The sequence below is a fragment of the Callorhinus ursinus genome, unplaced genomic scaffold (genome assembly GCF_003265705.2).
Source record: "Callorhinus ursinus isolate GAN/ISIS: 27379988/994484 unplaced genomic scaffold, GSC_fseal_2.0 scaffold10, whole genome shotgun sequence".
Taxonomy (NCBI): domain Eukaryota; kingdom Metazoa; phylum Chordata; class Mammalia; order Carnivora; family Otariidae; genus Callorhinus; species Callorhinus ursinus.
This window is the reverse complement of record NW_027397072.1, coordinates 82,691,972-82,714,297: the sequence shown is the minus strand read 5'-3', so window position 1 is coordinate 82,714,297 and position 22,326 is coordinate 82,691,972. Positions and strand designations below refer to the sequence as shown.

At 37.5% G+C, this 22,326-nt stretch overlaps 1 pseudogene; it reads left to right on the top strand.

Moving 5' to 3' along the window:
- Positions 1-18,890: 18,890 nt before the first annotated feature.
- Positions 18,891-21,061, top strand: LOC112821708 (ubiquitin carboxyl-terminal hydrolase 39 pseudogene; annotated as a pseudogene).
- Positions 21,062-22,326: the final 1,265 nt, after the last annotated feature.

The following is a 22,326-nucleotide window of genomic DNA, read 5'->3' as shown; positions in this document are numbered from 1 at the left end:
ACAGTAGGTCAATGTCAACAAATATCTGAGCAAAGAATGTACTAAGAATTTTATAAGGAGGTAAATTTTTCTTTAAGTTCAGAACTGCCGTAGTGACACCAATAATCCTTTATGGAGAAAATAAAATAGTATTGGAAGATGATATTCAACAAGCCCAGAGATGAAATCAAATAAAGAACTAAACACTTGGAACTCTATGGCAAGTGCTAGAAATGAATGTGGACTTGCTTAAAAGCACTAACACTCTGGATGCACAACATGCTATTATTACTAAAAATTTTGAAAATCTAGGGGTGTCTGGGTGGCTCAGTTGGCTAAGCGTCTGCCTTCAGCTCAAGTCAAGATCTTGGGGTCCTGGGATCAAGCCCCTAGTCCTGCTCAGCAGGGAGTCTGCTTCTCCCTCTCCCTTTGCCCCTCCCCACCGCTAGTGCTCACTCTCTCTCTCTCTGTCAAATAAATAAATAAAATCTTCAAAAAAATACATTGACAATCTAAAAATAAATCCATGACTAGCAAAAATCAGAAAATCCAAGACCAGATTGTATAAGAAAAAGTAACTGAATTTTTTTTTGAAGATTTCATTTATTTATTTGACAGAGAGAGACAGCGAGAGCAGGAACACAAGCAGGGGGAGTGGGAGAGGGAGAAGCAGGCGTCCCAAGGAGCAGGGAGCCCGACGACGTGGGGCTCGATCCCAGGACCCTGGGATCATGACCTGAGCCGAAGGCAGATGCTTAACAACTGAGCCACCCAGGTGCCCCAAAAGTAACTGAATTTATTACTTCATCTTTACTCTTTCTACTCAGGTAAAAAGTAAATACTGCTAACGTTGAAATAGTTAATTACTGAACAGAAGCAAAGCGGCGCTAACCACCAGCCCCTCCCCAATTTTTTTATTTTATTTTAGAAGTATCCTTTACAAATATCTGAGGTAAATAAACATCTACTTGTTATTAAACAACTAGTCCAAATTTATTTTCATTCTTTTTTCTGTTATTCAAATAAAATAAAATTTAGTATTAGGTTCTGTTTTTATAATTTTTTCTGTCTACGTATGATTCCACCTATCTATTCATTTATCATTCTATTTATATAAATGAAGAGAGATATATCTAAAATGATCTGAAATAAATATTAGAGCATTCAGTCTCTGAGTAGCAGGGAATAGGGTCATTTCTTGGTTTATTGTTGAATTATTATGCATTGCTTAAATTTTTGGTAATGAGCCTAATTTTTTATAAAAATAATATTGTATGTGTAAAAATTATAGAAAGTATTTGTCTTTGTATAATATGGAGTTTAAATGAGATGTTATGTCAAGTGATAATGTAAGATAGCTTCATTATTTTGCTTTTGCTTTCTTAGGCCGGCCTGTTTCTGATTACTATTATTACAATGATTATGCCAGATAATAGAATAAGGCACTAATATCTGGCAAAGAGTTTTGTTTCCATGTGCCAAAACCTAGGGGTTATTAATGATAGCCTGGAGAGCATTGCTGAGAATGCTGGCAACACAGTCTTCGGGCTTAGAAAGAAAGAATGCCTTTATCAATTACACCATTTGTCCTAACTAGGAGAGTTAATATGCCTGGATTTATTTTAGAAAGATAATATGTGTGCATTATGTTAGGGCCGAATTTATAAAATCACTGAGTTTTTGAAAGAATCGGTTATTTTGTGAGGGATACTATACCCATATCAATATAGCTCATAACAGGTTCAGGTCAACGAAGGACCATTAGAGGGGAAACCTGCATCACCTTATATGCTACTTACATTGTCATGAACAGACTATTAGTAAAATGGACATTAAAGATGCTGGTGTCTCAGAAGAAAGTGAGGAACACGTTCCTGGAAAACAAAAGAAGGGAGGTCCTTGTTATATAGTGGCAGAAAGTTTAACAGAATTTTGTCCTGCAGTTACCTAGAAAGCACAACTTGTGAAAAGATGAACCTGGATAATCAGCTGAGGAGACTCCCAAGAAAAATGTTGCAAGCTTTTCTGGCATCTTCATTCTGCTGATAGTGACATGGGCAAGGAGAGAGAGAAATTGAGTGAAAAAACTTTTAAACAAAAAGGAACCAGGACTTGATTATTTGGGAACTTACTGGCCAATCCAGATGGCAAGAGACAATGAAATTAAGAGATTAACTCAAAAACTGTGGCGTAGTGTAAAAAACTAAGTTTGTGGCTGGACAGTGTTTTACAAAAACCCCAGAGACATCGAAAGACCAGCAACCTGAGTCACACAAAAGGCTCTTTGAATAGATTAAGGACGTGCCTCAGAGATCCTCTTCATGAAAGCAGAGCATCTGTAGGAAGATTTAGGGTGTAGACTCTCAGCCATGTCAGCAGAGACCAAAGATAGAGAAAGCATTATCTCAGAAAGATTTGTGGACATGGCTTCTGTCTTACGGAGGGAACCCCTGTGAAATTCACATAAAGCTCACAAGGCTCATGAGAATTTTACATCAGCACTTGCTTGGACAGAAAGGGGACAGAAATGAAGGAAGGTTGTCAGACCCTCAAAATTCTACTGCAGGAAGCAGGCTAATGAAAATACTCCTCTGCAAATATTGGACTGGCTATTGACCTTAAGGCAGATTCTCTGGGGTTACCTTGGTTGACCCAATTTAATCACATAAGCTCCTAGATGCAGAGAAAGTTCTTTGCTGGAAGTCAGAGAGATGGGGCAGGAGGAGACATCGGAGAGGTTGAAAGAATGAGAAGGACTCAACCTGTCATTGCTGGACCAAAGCACATGGAAAGCATGGGAAGGAACATAGCTTCCAGTAACAAACATGAGTCTCCATCTGACAGTCAGCAAGTAAACAGGGACCTCGGTCCTGCAACCAAAAGGAACCAAATCAAACCAACCCCCTGAGGTTCTTCTTCAGAGTCTCTAGTAAGGAATGCAACACTACCAACACTATGACTTCCGCCTTGTGCAAGTATCAACAGGGGACCCAACCAAGGCCACTGGGCCTCTGAACTGCGGAAATTCTGAGATTAAAAATTGTGTTGTTTTAAGCCACTAAGTTTATGGTAATACATTACTTTACATCAGCAATAGAAAACTAATACAGTCCCATATTTCTTTAATGAGAAAGAGATTATTTAACAGAAACATAAGAGAGACTTCTCATCTGAACTTTGCAGGAAGGCCTATCGATAGGAGATTCCAAAAAGTGACCCATTATGTTAATGAATTTAATCAAATAATGGGGCAATATAGTGAAACCCATTAAGCCATTTTTTTGTTAAAAAAACAAAAACAATTCATTTTTAAACCATTGGCCATGTCAGCTACAGCAAATTGAAATGTTAAAGCTTTTCCACGTTTAGAATTATGAAAGCTTTAGGTGTCAGTAGCCTCTGAGATGACCTCCAATGGTCCCTGCCTCCTGGTTGTTTATACCCCTGAATAATCCCCTCCCACACTGTAGCTGGGCTATTCTTTGTGACCAATAAAATGTGGGAGAATCAGTGGCATGTCACTTGTACTTTTAGATTTGAAAAAGCACTGTGGTTTTTTTCTTGGGTCCTCTCCCTATCCTAGTTCATTTGTCTTGAGAGAAGCCAGCTGCTATATCATGAGTGGCCCTATGGAGATGCCCGTGCAATGAGGAACTGAAGTCTCCAGCTGTCGGTCCCAGGAGTGCACTTGGAAGTGGATTGCCATCCCAGTCAAGCCTTCAGACAACTGCAGCCCTTGCCAACATCTGAACCAAAACCTAATGAGAGACGCTGAGCCGGAACCACCTAGCTAAGCTATACTTGCCTTCCTGACCGACGGAAGGTAAATGAGATAAAGATTTGTTGGTTTTAGTCACTAAGTTTGGGGTAATTTACTACATAGCAATAGAGAACTCATGTACCCCACTAAGTCAAAAAAGGTTATCCCTTCCACAAGCAATTATCCATAGAAAATAAGTATTAAACTCATAGGTCCTACCACAGAACTCTTAAAGAATTCATACCAAGTGTTGATCAGTTCACCCCCAGATCAAACTTACATTAACTCTGGTTATAAACAGACTCACAGGAGTCAACACAGAATTACCACCAGAATGTATTGGGACAAAATGGTAAACTTCAGGTTCACCACTGTCTCTCCATTGTCTAACTTCATGCCTACCATACACACACATACATATACAAAGTATTCAAATAATAGTTTTGAACAAATGATTGATTGGTGGCGCACCTGCATGGCGCAGCTGGTTAAGCATCTGCCTTCAGCTCAGGTCAAGATCTTAGGGTCCTGGGATCGAGTCCCACCCACATCGGCCTCCCTGTTCAGTTGGCAGTCTTCTCCCTCTGCCCCTCCCCCTGACTCAGACTCTCTCTCTCTCTCTTTCACTGTCTCTCTCAAATAAATAAATAAAATCCTAAAAAAAATGATTGATTGGATGAATGCCCATATTAAAAGACTGTAACCTGGAAGTTCTTACCTATTGCTGCTCTTGTTCTCAGCCGTGATAATTACATCTACTACCTTTTCATTGGCCAGGGTCTGAATCATTCTCATCTCTTTACCTGTGTGCTTGTCGACCCTCCCATCCAGATTTGGCAACAACTTACAACCCTATTCATCATCTATTGCCACCGAGCAAGGCACCTAACAAAACCCAGATGCTTGAACAAAAATAGATGAAGAGCCTAAAGAACCCAGGTGTGGGCAGGACAGGCAGGGTTGACTTTTAATTGTACCATATATGTATCAATATATATGTATTTATGAGACTGCCTGAAAATGGCATTAAAATTCTAGGATTTGGGCTGGTGATGCTCCATGTTGCTACCATTTGGCACCTCTTGATTAAAATAATCACTCCAAATTGTACCTTCGGGATGCACTTCGCAGTTGTGCCTAATGGAATAACAATGAGTTCAAAGTCATATTGAGTCATTACTGACTATCGCTCAGGGAAGATGAGTTTCCTAAGTCTCTTCTAACTGCCACTGTAGCGGGAACATCCACATCAGGAGTTATTTTGGGTTTTGCTTCTTAGCTCTTTAAGTCAAAGCTTATCAAGGAAGTCTGTGCCTATGGCGTCTTTGACACCTCTGCCACCTTTTACGTCCTTTCTTTCTTTTTTTGTTTCAATAGACCAGCAGCAGCAGAAGAAATGAATGTGGCTCAGACTCATTAAAACTGATTGCCAAGGCACCTGCTAAGTAAGTGCTCTCAATATCACTGACCTTTGATCAGAATTCTGTTTCCTGTAACACAGCCATTGGAGCAGCAGCTCTCTGGGCTGCAAATGATAATATTAGGAAAGAAAGCTGACTGTTCACTGATACTGATGTGTGATGGGTTATTTGACTGAAAGGTTTTATTCAAAAGGCAGGAGATTCATCAGGAGAAAAGCAGGGCATAAAACGTTTGCAACAATATGTTTCGGCTACAACATGCCCTAACTGCTACTTCTGGCACACAACACCCCAAAGGCAGTAGATTCATAAGGGGGACATCATGAAAATATATTGTGTCAAGTGGAATTTGTCTTTTAATCATTGTCTATTTCTTCCCTGCCCTATTATGATTCTCTATCTATACGTCTATGTATCTAAATATTTTGCTAAGTGGGAGGAGGTTTCAATGGAATTAAATTGCACAGCTGTGCTCTTGGGGAATGCTTTATATATAATAATGAATAAGCTCCTTTTGAAGTTTGGTTATTTGAATCAGACAAGCCATCTAACATTTCATTACTTAGTAGAACCTTTTATAAACCCTATGATATAAATAACTAAGCAATAACAATCACAGATATATATTTCTTCTTACAACTAGATTCAAATATTGCAAATAACTGGTTAGCTTCTGTACCTATATCTTTGTGTGAGTGTGTGTGTGTGAATTCACAAAATAAAATGATAGGAAAGGCAACAAATCTGGAAAAGAGGAATTCAAATTTAAAAAGAAGTCAAGTCAAATTTGCTGCCCTGGTTATTTGACTGTAAGGTATTCATGAGAATGGAAACATGAAGTCAGGGGTTAATCTAACCATAACTGAAAATTTTATTGCACTAGGTGCCAAAATACTGGATTTCCAATGAGTCTTCTCTCTGAAAGAGAATTGCCAGATAAGAGGGGACACAGCTAAATTGGCTGTTGCTTGATAAACAACAAATGATGTTTTTTTAGTAATGGTGTTTTTTAGTATCAGTATATCTTAAATATTACAAGGGACATCCTTATACTATAAAATCATAGTTTATCTGAATTCCAAATATAAGTGAGAGTTCTATATATTTATTTGCAAAATGGGGCAACCCTACCTGTCTACCCTTTCTATTAGGCCAGAGCTTGCTAGGTTTGCTTGATTCTGGATCAGTTGTAGTACCAATGTATTTATTTTTCAAAAAGATATTTATTTATTTAATATTCTCTCTTATTCATAAAATGGCTTCTTTCTTATGACTTTTGTTGCAAAATCTCATACACTTTTAAAATAGAGCACGAGAAAACAATATGGGATAAGTAACTAAAAATATTAATCGTATGTCAAAATAAGATGTTGTCAATGTTTTTAATTTTCCTGACATCCCTTCATAATAACAGTTTATAAAAAAAAAAGGAAAAGTATTTGAGCACATCCAGTGACAACAAGGTGAAGAGACAACACCTGAATGGATTCTCTAGTCGACATTCTTATCTTTCTTTACCTAACCCTTGGAAATCTAGACCCATACAACTGTCCCCTCGCAAGGCCAGTGCCCTTCCTGGCAACACTAAGCAGAGTTAGCACAACACCCCTGTGATTGACCTTGGGTTATCTCTACTAAGTTGCCATCTAGCAAATATTTCTCCTAAAACTCGTAATGTTGCACAGTAGTAATGTGAAGAACACAAATGACACTTAGAAACTCCTTTCAGTAAAAGTGAATTAAAATACAGGACTCAAATCCAGAGCGTGAGTTAAGAGAACTCTTAACCCCCTATAAATCTAGGGAGAATATTCAATAAGTTATAGGGGCCACCATTTACATTCATCAAGATACATTGAAAACAATTCATAACTGTGTGTCAGGGATTTGTACTGAAGTCTGAAATAGAAAACTAGGAAATCTTTATATCTCTGAAGATTTTAAAGCATTAACAGCGAAAACCTATACCTTCTAGCTGCCCCAAAGTTGAGGAATACTTATTTTAAATTCTATCAAAGTATAGTTGACATACAATCTTATATTAGTTTCAGGTGTATAGCATAGTGAAGTGAAAGTTCTATACATTACACCATGCTCACCATAAGTGGAGTTACCGCCTGTTACCATACCCTATTAGAATATTATTGACCTTATTCTCTATGCTGTACTTTTCATTCCCATGACTTATTTATTGGATAACTGAAAGTTTGTATGTATTAATCCCCTTCACCTAGCCAAATTAGTATTATAGACTCCTTAAAAATTAAGAATTTACCCCAAAAAAGTGCTTAATTAAGAGTAGCCTATAAGAAAATTCAGAATGCAAAATTGCATTTGATTATTAAATGTAGACTTATATATGATAAAGCAAGTTCTGAAAGAGATTATGGGCCAAAAAAGCTACATTTACTGAAGTTACAGAAGTGCAGTTAAATGCAATTTAAATCTTATATTTAAAGTTCCAGCAATGTATTATCATATTAGTTTTTTAATTATAATTAAATTTTGAATTATTTTTTCATGCCGCAGGGAATATTTCTGGAAACTACATTCATATACCAAATATTACCTTAAAACAAAACAGTGGCGTCTCAAATCCACTTCAGACCTATTTTTATCTTTTATGTATCATGAAAATTTGGCACAAATATCCTTTGAAATGTACAGTTTTTGTGTCTGTTCTATGTACCATACATGAGAGTCACAACCATGCTTCATGAGACTCATAAATAAACAAGAAATCTGAAAACACTATCATTTTATCTTACATATTTTAGCTAAACAAACCAAAAATCTCACATTAGTTGCACCAGAAAATCTGGGACCAAGTGTTTGTACCTAGAGGGTAAAAGAGCATTCCTAATAATTATTTTCTGAAGAATGTTGTCAGACTTTGACACAATAGAGCTAATAGCACTAGAACCACAAATAAACGCAGCAAAACAATGATTTTGAAATCACAGCAACATTTGCAATTTAAAAGATGTATTCTTATAATCTCTATGAGACAAAATACACTATCGAACTGACTATAGTGCATGTGAAACCGGAAAAGGTGTTCTAGAAAATTTAAGTGCACTGGAGAGCTAAAATGGCAATTTATTCTACCAGACTTAAAGTGAGGGGTACAATAGGGAGAAGTGCAAGCTTTGATCTGCAGCAAATCTTAGGGCAGTGCTGGGTTGATGTTTCTCAAGCAGATAGATAGTCACTTGTTGGTGTCATCATCTATGCTCAGGGAGGCTGTGCACCTTTCTCTAGAGGTAGGCACCTTTCTAAACATTAAATCGCTCAAGGTGGGGTGTTGGGGGAGAGAAGGTACCACCTAGATGATCTTTATGAGTTGGCAATTTCTGAGTTGAAGGTTTCTATCCCACTCATTTCTTTATTCCCTCTGTATGGAATTTAAGGAATCAAAAAGTCTACACGTTTTGTCTGTCTGAGGTCTCTGATGATTCTTTCTCATTCTCTGATGACAAAGTAGAGTTTTGCTCCATAATTTCTAAACCTAAGTAGTTTTCTCTTTTATCATACTAATCTTTAGAAGGCATTGCTTCTCGGGCACCATTTTTTTTATTTTTTTTATTTTCTTAAAGATTTTATTTATTTATTTGAGAGAGAGAATGAGATAGAGAGAGAGCATGAGAGGGGAGAGGGTCAGAGGGAGAAGCAGACTCCCCGCTGAGCAGGGAGCCCGATGCAGGACTCGATCCCGGGACTCCAGGATCATGACCTGAGCCGAAGGCAGTCACTTAACCAACTGAGCCACCCAGGCACCCGGGCACCATTTTTTAAAAAACATAGCTTCAAAAATGCCATGTGGGAGCCAGAGCATAGTTATCCAATGATTCAAATTCACACCAGTAGGATAAAACTGTTTTGTGTCTTTATAGCAGTGGTGGTCACATGAATCTACACGTGTGATAAAATAACAGAGCTATAAACATTGCACCAGTGTCAATTTCCTCGTTTTGATATTGTACAACTATTTAAGTTGTAACCATTGGGGGAACCATGTGAAGGGCACATGGGATCTTCATGCCTTATCTTTGCAACTTCCTATGAATCTAAAATTATTAAAAATACAAAGTTAAAAATAATCACACTACGTAATTTTATTTCTTTATAAATATTATGACTTTGGCGTTTTCTCCTTCAAGGTAGCCTCCTCCCCCCTACCACAGGAAGGTGGGGAAACAGAATGAAACAGAGAAACAGTTAATTTCTGATGAAAATAGAAAGATACTTGAGACTCAAAAGACAAAGGGGGAAAAATAGACTAGAAAGTGGCTTAGACAAATAAGAATTTTAAAGTGAAAAATGAGAGGAAAAATAACTTGAGAAACAAAGCACATATGTATTTTGAAAATTCAGAGAAGTTAGAATTTCAGAATTAGTAATGTCCTGAGTTCATCTAGTACATTTGCCCCACAAGAGCAAAGTTGTGGCATTGTTCCAATGAGAAATAATGTCTATTTAGTAAATGAAAACCTGAAAGTCAATGGGCAGGCTTGGAGTTCAGGAAACTGGTAGATCAAAGCTAGATTTTGAAAAAATAAAATAGAAATAAATGATGCACCTAATTTTGAATAATAGAAAGTCAAATAAGCCTAAATTCAAATGCTGGTGCCTTACTGTATAATCTTAGGCACATTACATAATGTCTTCAGACCTCATCTATAAAACTGGGTAAGGACACCAACTTTTTCCTATGATAATGTGAAAATTGAGAATGTGTTGAACATGCATGCCTATATATTAGATATATTAAATATATAATATAATAGATATATTAAATGCATGTGATAGATACAAGATACTCTAACTAGTATCATTTAGAGCAATGCTTCCCAAATCCTATCATTACTTATTGCCTCACAATGTAGATTGCTGTCCTGCAAATAAACAAATGAAACAAAATAAGCAAACACACATACAACTGTTATCTTAATTAAAAAAGAACATACTATGTTCCTCTCCTGAATTTTCACCACTTGAACTAGCATATTAAAATTCCTGGAGTCAATAATATTTGTTGCTTAAACACATATTTCCTGAACTTATTTAATGACCCCACTGTTTAAGAAGGCTTTATTCTATCTTGTGGGGCACTGCCCTTGTTCAAATGGCCCAGAGAGATCGTCTAGGACCGAGATTTTTCCAAACACTTTCAGCAACAGGATTCTTTCATTTTTTTTCTAACTCCACTATATAAAATATACAAAGGTGATGAATACTTTCTTCAGGCGGTAAAAATCTTCATTATTTGATAGAATATACTTTAGTGTTTGCAGAATCCCTAAAGCAACTCAAACCTGTCAGGAAAACAGTTTGAAAATCCTGAGAGGATGTATCCTTGTGTTTCAGAAAAAGAATTCATCTCCATCAGTTATTCTCAAACTGAGGATCACAGACACATTCTCTGAAAGGCTTTTTAAATCATATTATTTTCATTTTAACTACTCCTTAAGAAAGTCAAATATCCTGAATGAACTTTGCAGCCATCTTACCACTAGGTGCCCATGTGTACCTTTGACAGCACACATTCTCCTACGGAATCAATGTTTAACTTCAGATCCTCTCAGAATTCTGGCAGATGTTTTTCTTTGCTTAAAAGGAAAAGCTGTTCCTTTTAAATGTAAGGAAATGTTATATAAACTATTTTGGAAAATGTTTTTCTCCCATTTTTTAAATGATCAAAAGGAAAAAGATTCCTTCTCACATTAGGAAAATATTAACAATGAAACATTCAGTATTTTCCATCATCTATCACATTTCCTTTTTATATGCTTACAATTGCCCTATTTCTCTGTTCATAGGGTGCTCATATACATCCTTTGGCTCCCTCCAACCCCGTAGCATAGTCAAAAATATTTGTGCTCCATGAAAAAGAAAAAAAAATCTATGCTCCAGAACTCGCTTGAATATAATTTTTCTTCTCTTATTCCAATCAAATATCCCTTTTGGTCACAGTACCTATCTCCCAGATTTTAAAAGAATGAAGTTGATTCATACTTAGAACATTGAAACCAGGGGACAACAAAACTTGGTCCTTGATGTATCATAGGTCTTACAATCTCCTCCAGGAAAAGAATGGAAAAACACTCTGCATATATTTACACACTGGGGAAAGTGTCATGAAGGAAATAAAGGATATACATTTGATGTAGTGATAGAAAACCCCAGAAAAAAATTAGTTCAGACTTTATTCTCAGAGCCATGGCAATCTCTTGAAGGAATTTTTGTAGGAAAATCAGGTAATTAAATAATCTTTAAAAAGTAACTTTGGGGAGTGCCTAGGTGGCTCAGTCGGTTGAGCACCCGGTTCTTGATTTCAGCTCAGGTCATGATCTTAGGGTCCTGAGATCAAGCCCCACATCAGGCTCCATGCACAGTGGGGAGTCTGCTTGAGGATTATCTCTTCCTTTCCCTCTCCTCCTCTCTCCACCTTCTCTCTCCCTCCCTCTCTCTCTTTAAATAAATAAATAAATCTTTAAAGAAAAGCAATTTTGGCTGCTGTGTGAAAAACAGATTGGAAGAAGACATTAGTAAAAGAGAAGACCAGTAATAGAGCTTTTGAAATTTTCTAGGCAAGAGGTAATGGTGAATTGGACTAAGATGGTGGAAACAGGTAAAAATTTGAATGCAAAGACAATAAAAACTTGCACATATATTTTACGCATGGGGTAAGCAGAGGGAAAGATCAGTGGTGACTCTAGATTTATGACATGACTCAGATAGTCCTTCCAGTTACGGAGAAAGAGAAGACTGGCAAAGGAATAAATTTTAGGTGGGGTTAAGGAATCAAATGTTTGATTGTGGATATGCTAAGTTCACTACACCTATAAATAGCCTACCCAAGAGGAGGTTTTATATAAAACTTATATGGCTGATTATAACAGAAAACATTTAGATTCAACATATAAGTTTAGGAGATTTTATCATATAAATGATTTTTAAACCCATGAAAAATGATGTTCTTATGAGAAGGAAAGACCCATTACCGAGTCCTGGAAACCTTCAATATTTAGTTTGGATAAGGAAGAACAAGAAAAAGAGGCCAGCAAAAGAGGAAGAAAAGCCAGAAAATGATCTGTCACAGAGGTAAAGGGGGTAGGACAAAGAAGTTTCCAGAAGAAGAAAGTGGGAAATTATGGTAAATGTCACTTAGGCACCAAGATGAAAACCGAACTGTGATCACGAGTGTTACAGTGACCTTGAAAGAGCATTCCATGGAATATGTGGCTAAAAGACCAATGGGAGACTTAAAAGCTTAGAAACTGAAAATCACAATTTCCTAGACTCTTCAGAGAACTGAGGTTACCACAGCTCTAATGTCTGAAGCAACAGGCACATCCTGAGCATACTGAAGATTTGTTTACATGGAATCCATGAGCTGGTAGAACAATTAAGTGGTAATTACAGAATTCCTAGAGGCTGAGTCTGAGCTACTATGAGACTGAGAAACTCCAGGGGACTGAAGTCATGGGAGGACCCTACATTTTTGCAAATTTTCCCTCCAGAAACCTCAGTAGATCCTCGGGGTGAGGAACTGAGAAAGATCCCCTCATGGCTCTGGAGTGGAAGAATAGTCACTGTGAGATACTCTTAGACTCTTCTCACTAACAAAAACCCAATCTCCAAGTAGGAGGAACCCCTCAGAGGGTAATTCTGAAATCTTATTCCAGCGAGAGGAAAGGAATTCTGCCTCACCCCTGCCAGTTCCAGGCTTCTTGTCTTACCTAAGAAAAAAGAAAATCAAAAACAAATGGAAATATAGTCATCAGGGGCTGGGCTTCAAGGAAACAGGGAATGCTACTGCCATAGAAGGAAGTGGGAAATAAGAGATAAGGTGGAGCCTGGAAAAGCTATAGAAACATTTGTGAAGAACCAGCTGAGACATGGGACCAAGACTGAGACTTAATCTGTGCACCACAACATCAACAAGATTTCATAATATTAATAGAGAGCTAGAAGAGCTGTAAAAGGCACAGCCTTTATCCGAGGAACAGTAAAAAGGGAAGCCACAATGCCATGAAGAGAAAGGAAGACAAAATGATAGAGGAATTTGAAACCTTTGGTACCTCTGGCCACAACAAACCTTAAACTCAGCTCAACTTCTAAACAGATTAGCATAAATCCTTGCACTAAATGTCTGTGTCACTCAGTACCTATTACCCAGTAAAATTTGATGTCCAGATTTCAATAAAAAATTATGGGGCATACCAAAAGACAAGAAAAAACACAATCTGAAGTTTCAGGGCAATTATCAGAAACAGACTCAGATAAAACACTGATATGGGAACAAAAATAACTTAAAGTAACCATGATTAATATGTATATGTTAAGTATGCTAATGGAAAAAATAGAAAGTATGCAAGACCCACCAGTAATACCAGTAAAAAGAAGGAAACTATAGGAAATAAACTAAAAATGAAAGACACAGTAACTGAAATAAAGAATGCCTTTGATGCATTCATTAGTGAACTCAACACAGGTGAGAAAATAATTTGAATTTGGAGATTATTCAATCAAAATTTTACAAAATGAAATGGAAGGAGAAAAATACCAGGAGAAGAAAGAATAGAGTAGCAGAAATCTTTGAAGTAATAGTGGTTGAAATCTTTCCAGTATCAATTGACAGATACCACACCCCCAATCTAGGAAGGTCAGAAAACAAAAGAGGTTAAATTAAAAAAAAAAAAAAAAGGTATGTCTCAAACTTCAGAAAACCTAAGACAAAGATAAAATCTTAAAAGAAGTCAGAAAGAAAATATACCTTACACATCAAGAACAAGGACAAAATTTACATTGGCCTTCTCTTCAGAAATCACACAAGAGAAGAGTGGAATGAAATATTTAAATTATTGAAGGAGGGAAAACCCACTGAACTAAAATTATACATGCAGTGAAATAAATCTTCAAAAGTGAAGTAGAAAAAAAAAACTTTCTCAGATACACAAAAACTGAAAAAGTTAATTGCCAGTAGACTCATCCTGAATAAAATATTAAAAGCAGTTCTTCAGGCAGAAAGAAATCTAGGTCAAAAACATGGATCTATGTAATGAAAGGAGAACACTTGAGAGGTAATAAATTAAAATATATATATATTTGTTATTTTTTATTCACAATTAAAAGATAATTTTAATACAACAATAGTAACCATGTATTGGGAGATTATAACATATGAATAAAAGAAATGAAAGACAGCAACATCAGAAGGAGCAGATATGAAATATGAAAATACTCTTATAGGTTAATAATATTAAAGGCTCAATTAAAAGCAGAGGGGCAGAAAAAGACATAAAAAACATATGCAGTGAATAGAAACATTTATAAAGGTGATAGATTTCAGGGGCGCCTGGGTGGCTCAGTTGGTTAAGCGACTGCCTTCGGCTCAGGTCATGATCCTGGAGTGCCGGGATCGAGTCCCACATCGGACTCCCTGCTCGGCGGGGAGTCTGCTTCTCCCTCTGACCCTCTTCCCTCTCATGCTCTCTATCTCTCATTCTCTCTCTCTCTCAAATAAATAAATAAAATCTTTTAAAAAAAAGTGATAGATTTCAATCTAGCTATATCGATAATCACTATCATTTGTGAATGGTTTCAAAACACTGGTTTAAAGACAGAGATTATCTTTTGATTTAAAACAACAAAAGCAAGAAGACCCAAATCTATGCTGTCTATAAGAAACCCATTTTAAATGTAAAGATTCAGATGAAAAGTAAAAGAATGGAGAAGTTTATACCAACCTAACACTTGCCATAAGAAACCAGGAATCGCTGTATTTTTTTTTTTTAAGATTTATTTATTTATTTATTTGAAAGAGAGAGACAAAACATGAGCAGTAGGGTCAGAGGGAGAGGAAAGAGAATCTCAGCCAAAGTCTGCGCTGAGCATGGAGCCAACGTGGGGCTCGATCCCACCACCCTGAGACTACAACCTGAGCCGAAACCAAGAGTCAGATGCCTAACTGACTATGCCACCCAGGCACCCAGCAGTTGCTGTATTAATTTCAGACAAAGCAGACTTCAGAGTAAGGAAAGTTATGAGGGATAAAGAAGGACATTACATAAGGACAAAGAGAGGACACTACTCCAAGAAGACATAACAATCCCAAATACGTATGTACATAAGAACAGATCATCTCCATACATGAAACAAAAGTAAAAGAACCGAAAGGAGAAACAGACAAATCCGTGTGGGAGTCTTCAACATCTCTCATAGAGAGTACCCCCAGATAGAAAGTAAGTAAGGATAAAAAAAGAAGAAGAAGAAGAAGAAGAAGAAGAAGAAGAAGAAGAAGAAGAAGAAGAAAGCAGGAAGGGGAAAATGAAGGGCAGGAAATATGAAGGGAAGACAAACCATGAGAGACTATGGATCTGAGAAACAAACTGAGGGTTCTAGAGGGGAGGGGGGTGGGGGGATGGGTTGGCCTGGTGATGGGTATTAAAGAGGGCACATTCTGCATGGAGCACTGGGTGTTATACGCAAACAATGAATCATGGAACACTACATCAAAAACTAATGATGTAATGTATGGTGATTAACATAATAAATTTGTTTTTAAATCTCAAAAAAAACTAATGGTGTACTATATGGTGACTAACATAACATAATAAAAAAATAAACAAAAGTAAACTCTGGTACTGTTTAACATATAAAAAAATAAATAAAAGAAAGTAAGTAAGGATAGATAACTTGAACAACAGGGTAGCAATATCAATCAACATGATCTGATTGATGTGTGTAGAATACTCCATCCAAAACAGTGGAATACAAATGGAACATTCCCCAAGATAGAAACACACCATAACAAATTTAAAGGAATGAAAACCATATAAAGTATGTTCTCAGACTTCAACAGAATTAAACTAGAAATCAATAACAGAAAAAGAACTGGAATATTATTTTTAATATTTGGAAACTATACCATGTATTGCTACATAATGTATGGATTAAAGAAGGTCTTAAGATCAATTACAAAATATTTTAAACTACACAAAAATAAGAACACCACTTTTAGTTTGAAGATGTAATGAAAACAATGTTTAGAGGGAAATTTACAGTATTAAACGCATGTGTTGGAAAAATATCTAAAATCAATAAGCTAAGTTTCCCTTTTAGATAACTAGATAAGGGAGAGCAAATTAAGCCTTCAGCAAGCAGAACTCAGGATATCATAAATATTGGAGCAGGAACCAACAAAACTGAAAACAGGAAAACGATGGTGAAAGTCAACAAAACAAAAACTGGTTCTTTGAAAAGTTCATAAAATTAATAAATGTCTTGACAGGCTAATGAAGAAAAAGGAGGAAAGACATAAATATTGATATCAGAAGTGAAAGAAGTGGTAAAGGCTAGTGATCCCTTCGTTCGGGAATCAGGAGTATTAGAAATAGCTTTGTGCCACAAGTCTGATAGTTTAGATGAAATGAATCCATTTTTTTGGACAACATGATCTAACAAAATTCATCCAAATGAAAATAGAAAACTTAGTCTTACATCTTTTAACAAAGTTATCTTAATATTTAAAAAAATTAAAAACAAATGAAATCCACCATGCCCACATGTTTTCCCAAATGAATCCTAATAAATGATTAAGGAAAAATAATACCTATTCTCTACAGTCTCCTCCAGAAACAATAGAAGAGGAGGGAACACTTCCCAAAACATTTCATGAAACCAACAGTAGCCTAATACCAAAACCAGATAAAAAAATCATTACAAGAAAAGAATATTGCAGACCAGTATCTCTTATGAACGTAGTTGTAAACATTCTCGAGAAAACAGTAGCAAATCAAATTCAACAACATGTAAAAAGAATTATATCCCAGGTATGCAAGGCTGATTCAGCATTCAAAAATTCAATTAGTGTAACCCACCATACTAACAGCCTAAGAAGAAAAATCCCATGATCATATCAATAAATATAGTAAAAGCATTTGACAAAATCCAACACCTATTCATGGCAAAAACCCTTAGCAAACTAGAAATAAAGGGAAGCTTTCTCAACTTGACAAAAGACATTTACAAAAAATTCCTACAGTTATATTGTACTTAATAATAAGAAATGGGATGCTTCCCCCCAAGATTAGAAAGGAGGCAAGGATGTCCTCTCTCACCACTTCACCATCTTACTGGAAGTTCTAGTAGCACAGTAAGACAAGGAAAACAAATAAGAACCTAATAGGTTGGAAGAAATAAATAAAACTGTCTCTGTCGTTCTAGGTAAAAAAAAAAAAAAAAAAAAAAAAACCCCACCCCAAAAAAAAAAAAAAAAAAAGTATCTCTGGTTTTGTAAAAAAAAAAAAAAAAAAAAAAAAATCTCCCCCAAAGTCAACAAAAATATCCTGGAAGCCAGTAAAGCAAGGTCACAAAATATAAGATGAATGAATAAAAGTTGATTCCTTTCCTATATACCGGCAATAGAATGTTACAATTTGGAATTTGAAAATAAAACAAAATGTACAACACATTAGCACCCACCTCAAAAAGAAATACTTAGGTATGAGTCTAACAAAATGTGTGCAGGATAAACATGTGAAAAATTATAAAACTTGGTAAAATAAATCAAAGATGTAAGTAGTTTCAGAAATGAGTAGAGACTATAAGACTATAGACAGAAGAAGCTATACATAAACAATGTACTCTAGTTGATAAAGTTATTCATTGTAGGGATATGAATTAACCATTTAAAACCACTGTACATGTATACAGGTATTGAACAAATAAACAAACAGATGTAGGATGATGGGAGCCAAGTGTCTCACATCAGAGTGGGATATTACAGGTAAGCAAGGGAGGAGGGCTAGAATAAAATGTGGTCCTGGATTGGAGTCAGAGATACCAGTATAAATTCATGTTTCTTTAATATAGGTACAAATAAATACATATAGAAGTAATAATAGATTCATGTGTGTTTACATGGATTAGAATGTACATATTTATTTCCTAGTGCTAACTGCTAAGAAAGCCTAGGAGAAATGACACACCAGTAACAAAAAGCAAAGCCACCCCTCTAATCCTGGTTTCTAATACCATTCTCTAATAAAAGGAACCAGGGCTCATTGGAGAAATGGCTGGTGCTAAGATTGGGGCAAGAAATACACAAGATGAGACTGGAACAACTTGTAACTCCAGAAAGTAGGGAAATGCTCAAAAAACAAAAACAAAAAACATTGGGGCTATGCCAAAAGAACACAGGAGCCAACTGAAAGATTTCCTGATGGCCAAAGCACAAATAATTCTAGCAACAACATAAACCTAAAAGTATTGGAAGTTAGCTTATGGAATAAATAATCGTAAGTCCACACTGACATAAAAAAATGATAGAGATAAATACGTGGGAAAGAATAGACAAATTGTCCATTCAAAAGTTCCCAAATAATTTATATAGCTATTTCCCTTCAAGAAAATACATTATTCCCCAACCCTTAATTGTACATAGAGACTATGAAGAAGCTACGAAGCTACAAGGGCAAAATTCTTTAACCATTTCCTGGGAATATGGGATGTCTGGGTGGCTCAGTGGGTTAAACGTATGCCTTTGGCTCAGGTCATCCTCCCAGGGTCCTGGGATCAAGCCCTATGCCAGTTTCCCTGCTCAGGGGGGAGTCTGCTTCTCCCTCTTCCTCTGCCCCTTTCCCCTATCCCCTGCTCCTGCACTTTTTCTCTCTCTCAAATAAATCAAATCTTTTTAAAAAATTCCTGGGAATAGAGTCGTGGCGATGTCTGGTCGGTCCAAGCGTGAATCTCGTGGTTCTACCCATGGGAAGCGCGAGTCCGAGTCGCGGGGCAGCTCGGGTCGCGTCAAGCGGGAGCGAGATCGGGAGCGGGAAGCCGAGGCGCCGAGCTCCCGAGGCAGCCCCGTGCGTGTGAAGCGGGAGGTCAAGCCGGTGAGCGGGCGGGAGACCCCGACGCCCGTGATCCCGGCTGTGCGGGTGAAGCGGGAGCGCGAGGCCGGCGAGGACTCTGAGCCTGAGCGGGAGGTGCGAGCAAAGAATGGCCGCGTGGATTCCGAGGACCGGAGGAGCCGCCATTGCCCATACCTGGATACCATTAACAGGAGTGTGCTGGACTTTGACTTTGAGAAACTGTGTTCCATCTCCCTCTCACATATCAATGCATATGCCTGTCTCGTGTGTGGCAAGTACTTTCAGGGCCGGGGTTTGAAGTCTCATGCCTACATTCACAGCGTCCAGTTTAGCCACCATGTCTTCCTCAACCTCCACACCCTCAAATTCTACTGCCTTCCAGACAACCATGAGATCATCGATTCCTCGCTGGAGGATATCACATATGTGTTGAAGCCCACTTTCACAAAGCAGCAGACTGCAAACTTGGACAAGCAAGCCAAATTGTCCCGGGCATATGATGGTACCACTTACCTGCCAGGCATCGTGGGCCTGAATAACATAAAGGCCAACGACCATGCCAATGCTGTCCTTCAGGCTTTGTCTAATGTTCCTCCTCTCCGGAACTACTTCCTGGAAGAAGACAATTAAAAGAACATCAAGCGTCCTCCGGGGGATATCATGTTCTTGTTGGTCCAGAGTTTTGGGGAGCTGATGAGAAAGCTCTGGAACCCTCGAAATTTCAAGGCACATGTCTCTCCCCATGAGATGCTTCAGGCTGTTGTCCTTTGCAGCAAGAAGACCTTTCAGATCACCAAGCAAGGGGATGGAGTTGACTTTCTGTCCTGGTTTCCGAATGCTCTACACTCAGCGCTGGGGGGCACAAAGAAGAGAAAGAAGACTATTGTGACTGATGTTTTCCAGGGGTCCCTGAGGGTCTTCACTAAAAAGCTTCCTCACCCTGATCTGCCCGCAGAAGAAAAAGAACAGCTGCTGCACAATGACGAGTACCAGGAGACAATGGTGGAGTCCACCTTCATGTACCTGACTCTGGATCTCCCTACCGCTCCCCTCTACAAGGACGAGAAGGAGCAGCTCATTATCCCTCAGGTGCCGCTCTTCAACATCCTGGCCAAGTTCAGCGGCACTACGGAGAAGGAATATAAGACCTACAAGGAGAACTTTCTAAAACGCTTCCAGCTCACCAAGCTCCCTCCATATTTCATCTTTTGTATTAAGAGATTCACTAAAAACAATTTCTTTGTGGAGAAGAATCCAACTATTGTCAACTTTCCTATTACAAATGTGGATCTGAGAGAGCACTTGTCTGAGGAAGTACAAGCAGTGCATAAGAATACCACCTACGACCTCATTGCCAACATTGCCCATGACGGCAAGCCCTCGGAGGGCTCCTACCGGATCCATGTGCTCCATCATGGGACGGGCAAATGGTTTGAATTACCAGACCTGCAGGTGACTGACATCCTTCCCCAGATGATCACGCTCTCGGAGGCTTACATTCAGATTTGGAAGAGGCGAGATAATGATGAAACCAACCGGCAGGGGGCTTGAAGGAGGAGTTTAGGGTTTTGCTCCCCAGGGCTTTGGCTGAAGATGTAATAATAGCAAAGTTGTAGCTGACCATGGGCTGACTGGCACATTCCCTGAGCCAACCCGTTTTGTGGGTTCGGGTTCACACCAGGGCATCAGAGGGGCCCACCTGTCTGGGATGGCTCTGCACCGTCACCCAGCTCTTCTGAGATCAGTTGATTATAGATTGATGCTCCTTTCTCCTTCCTGTCGAGCTCCCCTCTAGTTTCAGCAGGCCAGAACTCCTTAATAGATGTATATAATATCTTTCTGGGCATCTGGGAGTATCTGAAGGGCAAGATGATGTCTTTTACACATCAGAGCCTCAGGATTCTAGGAATAAGAGCATGAAGCCAGTAATATCCTTCTTCCATCGTAGGTGTTTTTCCTGCGGTTCACTTCATTTCCTGATGTGTATTTTGGAATGGATTAAATGTTTTCCTGTTTTTAAACCAAAAAAAAAAAAATCCTGGGAATAAATAAGGTTGACATTGCTGTGGGGAAGAGAAGTCTGCCTACAACAGAAAGTAATCTGAAAATACATTAAAAAGCACACATCATAATTGAGATAGGTTCACTCAAGTCATCCAAGGATCTTTTAGGATTTGCTATTATATATCTCAATGTAACTTACCAAATTGATCAGCAAAAGAAAATAAATGTTATTGCCTTAGTAAATGTAAAAAAGAATATGATAAATTTCAACATGTATCTGGATCACAACTCTTAGAATGTTAGAAATAAAAGAAAATTTCTTAACTTGATGAAGATCATATTTCAAATATCTGTATCAAGTATCATTCTTCTAATGGAGACTGAAGACAAATATCAAAGATGTGTCCTATTACGCTATTGTTAAAGATAGTTCTAGATAGCTTAACAAACACAGTGAAATAATAAGTGGTACAAATATTGAGAGGTACTATAAAAATTTTATTTACAGAAACTGTGTTTACTTATATGGAAAAATCTAAATAATCACAGAACAGTGCAAGAATTTATAAGCAAAGTTTACTACATTTGCCAGACACAAACTCAAAAAAAATAAAATGCATCACTATGTCAGCTATAATCACTTAGGAAGTAGATACTAAGCATAATTATAGATCTGTAAGTTACCTAAGAATTAAAATAACGTGGAAGTCATAACATATTTGTATTTTTTAATCTTATTAGCAGACATCTGAGAAACATAAATATAAAAGCAAAGAGAGGAGACTCCCCTAATTAGATTTAAACGTACTGAAAAGTCACTGACATCAACACCAAAGAACTAGAAAAACTAAACAATTTCAGGTGACATTATGCAGGCCCAGGTCAAAACCAAATGAAGCAGAATAGATACATTGTCATATATCAGTGATCTGATTTGAGTTTGTGTCTAGGAAATGTGATGCATAACAAAGAGGTTCTATAATCAGTTAAGCAGGGGAGAAGATTGATGACCAGAAGGTAATGGGAATCTGACGTATCGTGGGGAGAAAAAAAACATATAATACAAACATTTAAACTTACATCAAATGTATACTTTAAAAAATCAAATTAAAATAAGTAAAAAAATAAAAATTGTTTCTCTTTCCAGTTTTCTAACAAGCTCCCAGGTAAGGCTGATCCTGCTGGTCCATGATCTACACTTTAAGAAGCAAGAACATGGGAAAGTAACAGTAACCTCATGTGGTGGCTTTAAATCATATCAAATTAGCGGCATTGAGGTCTTTCC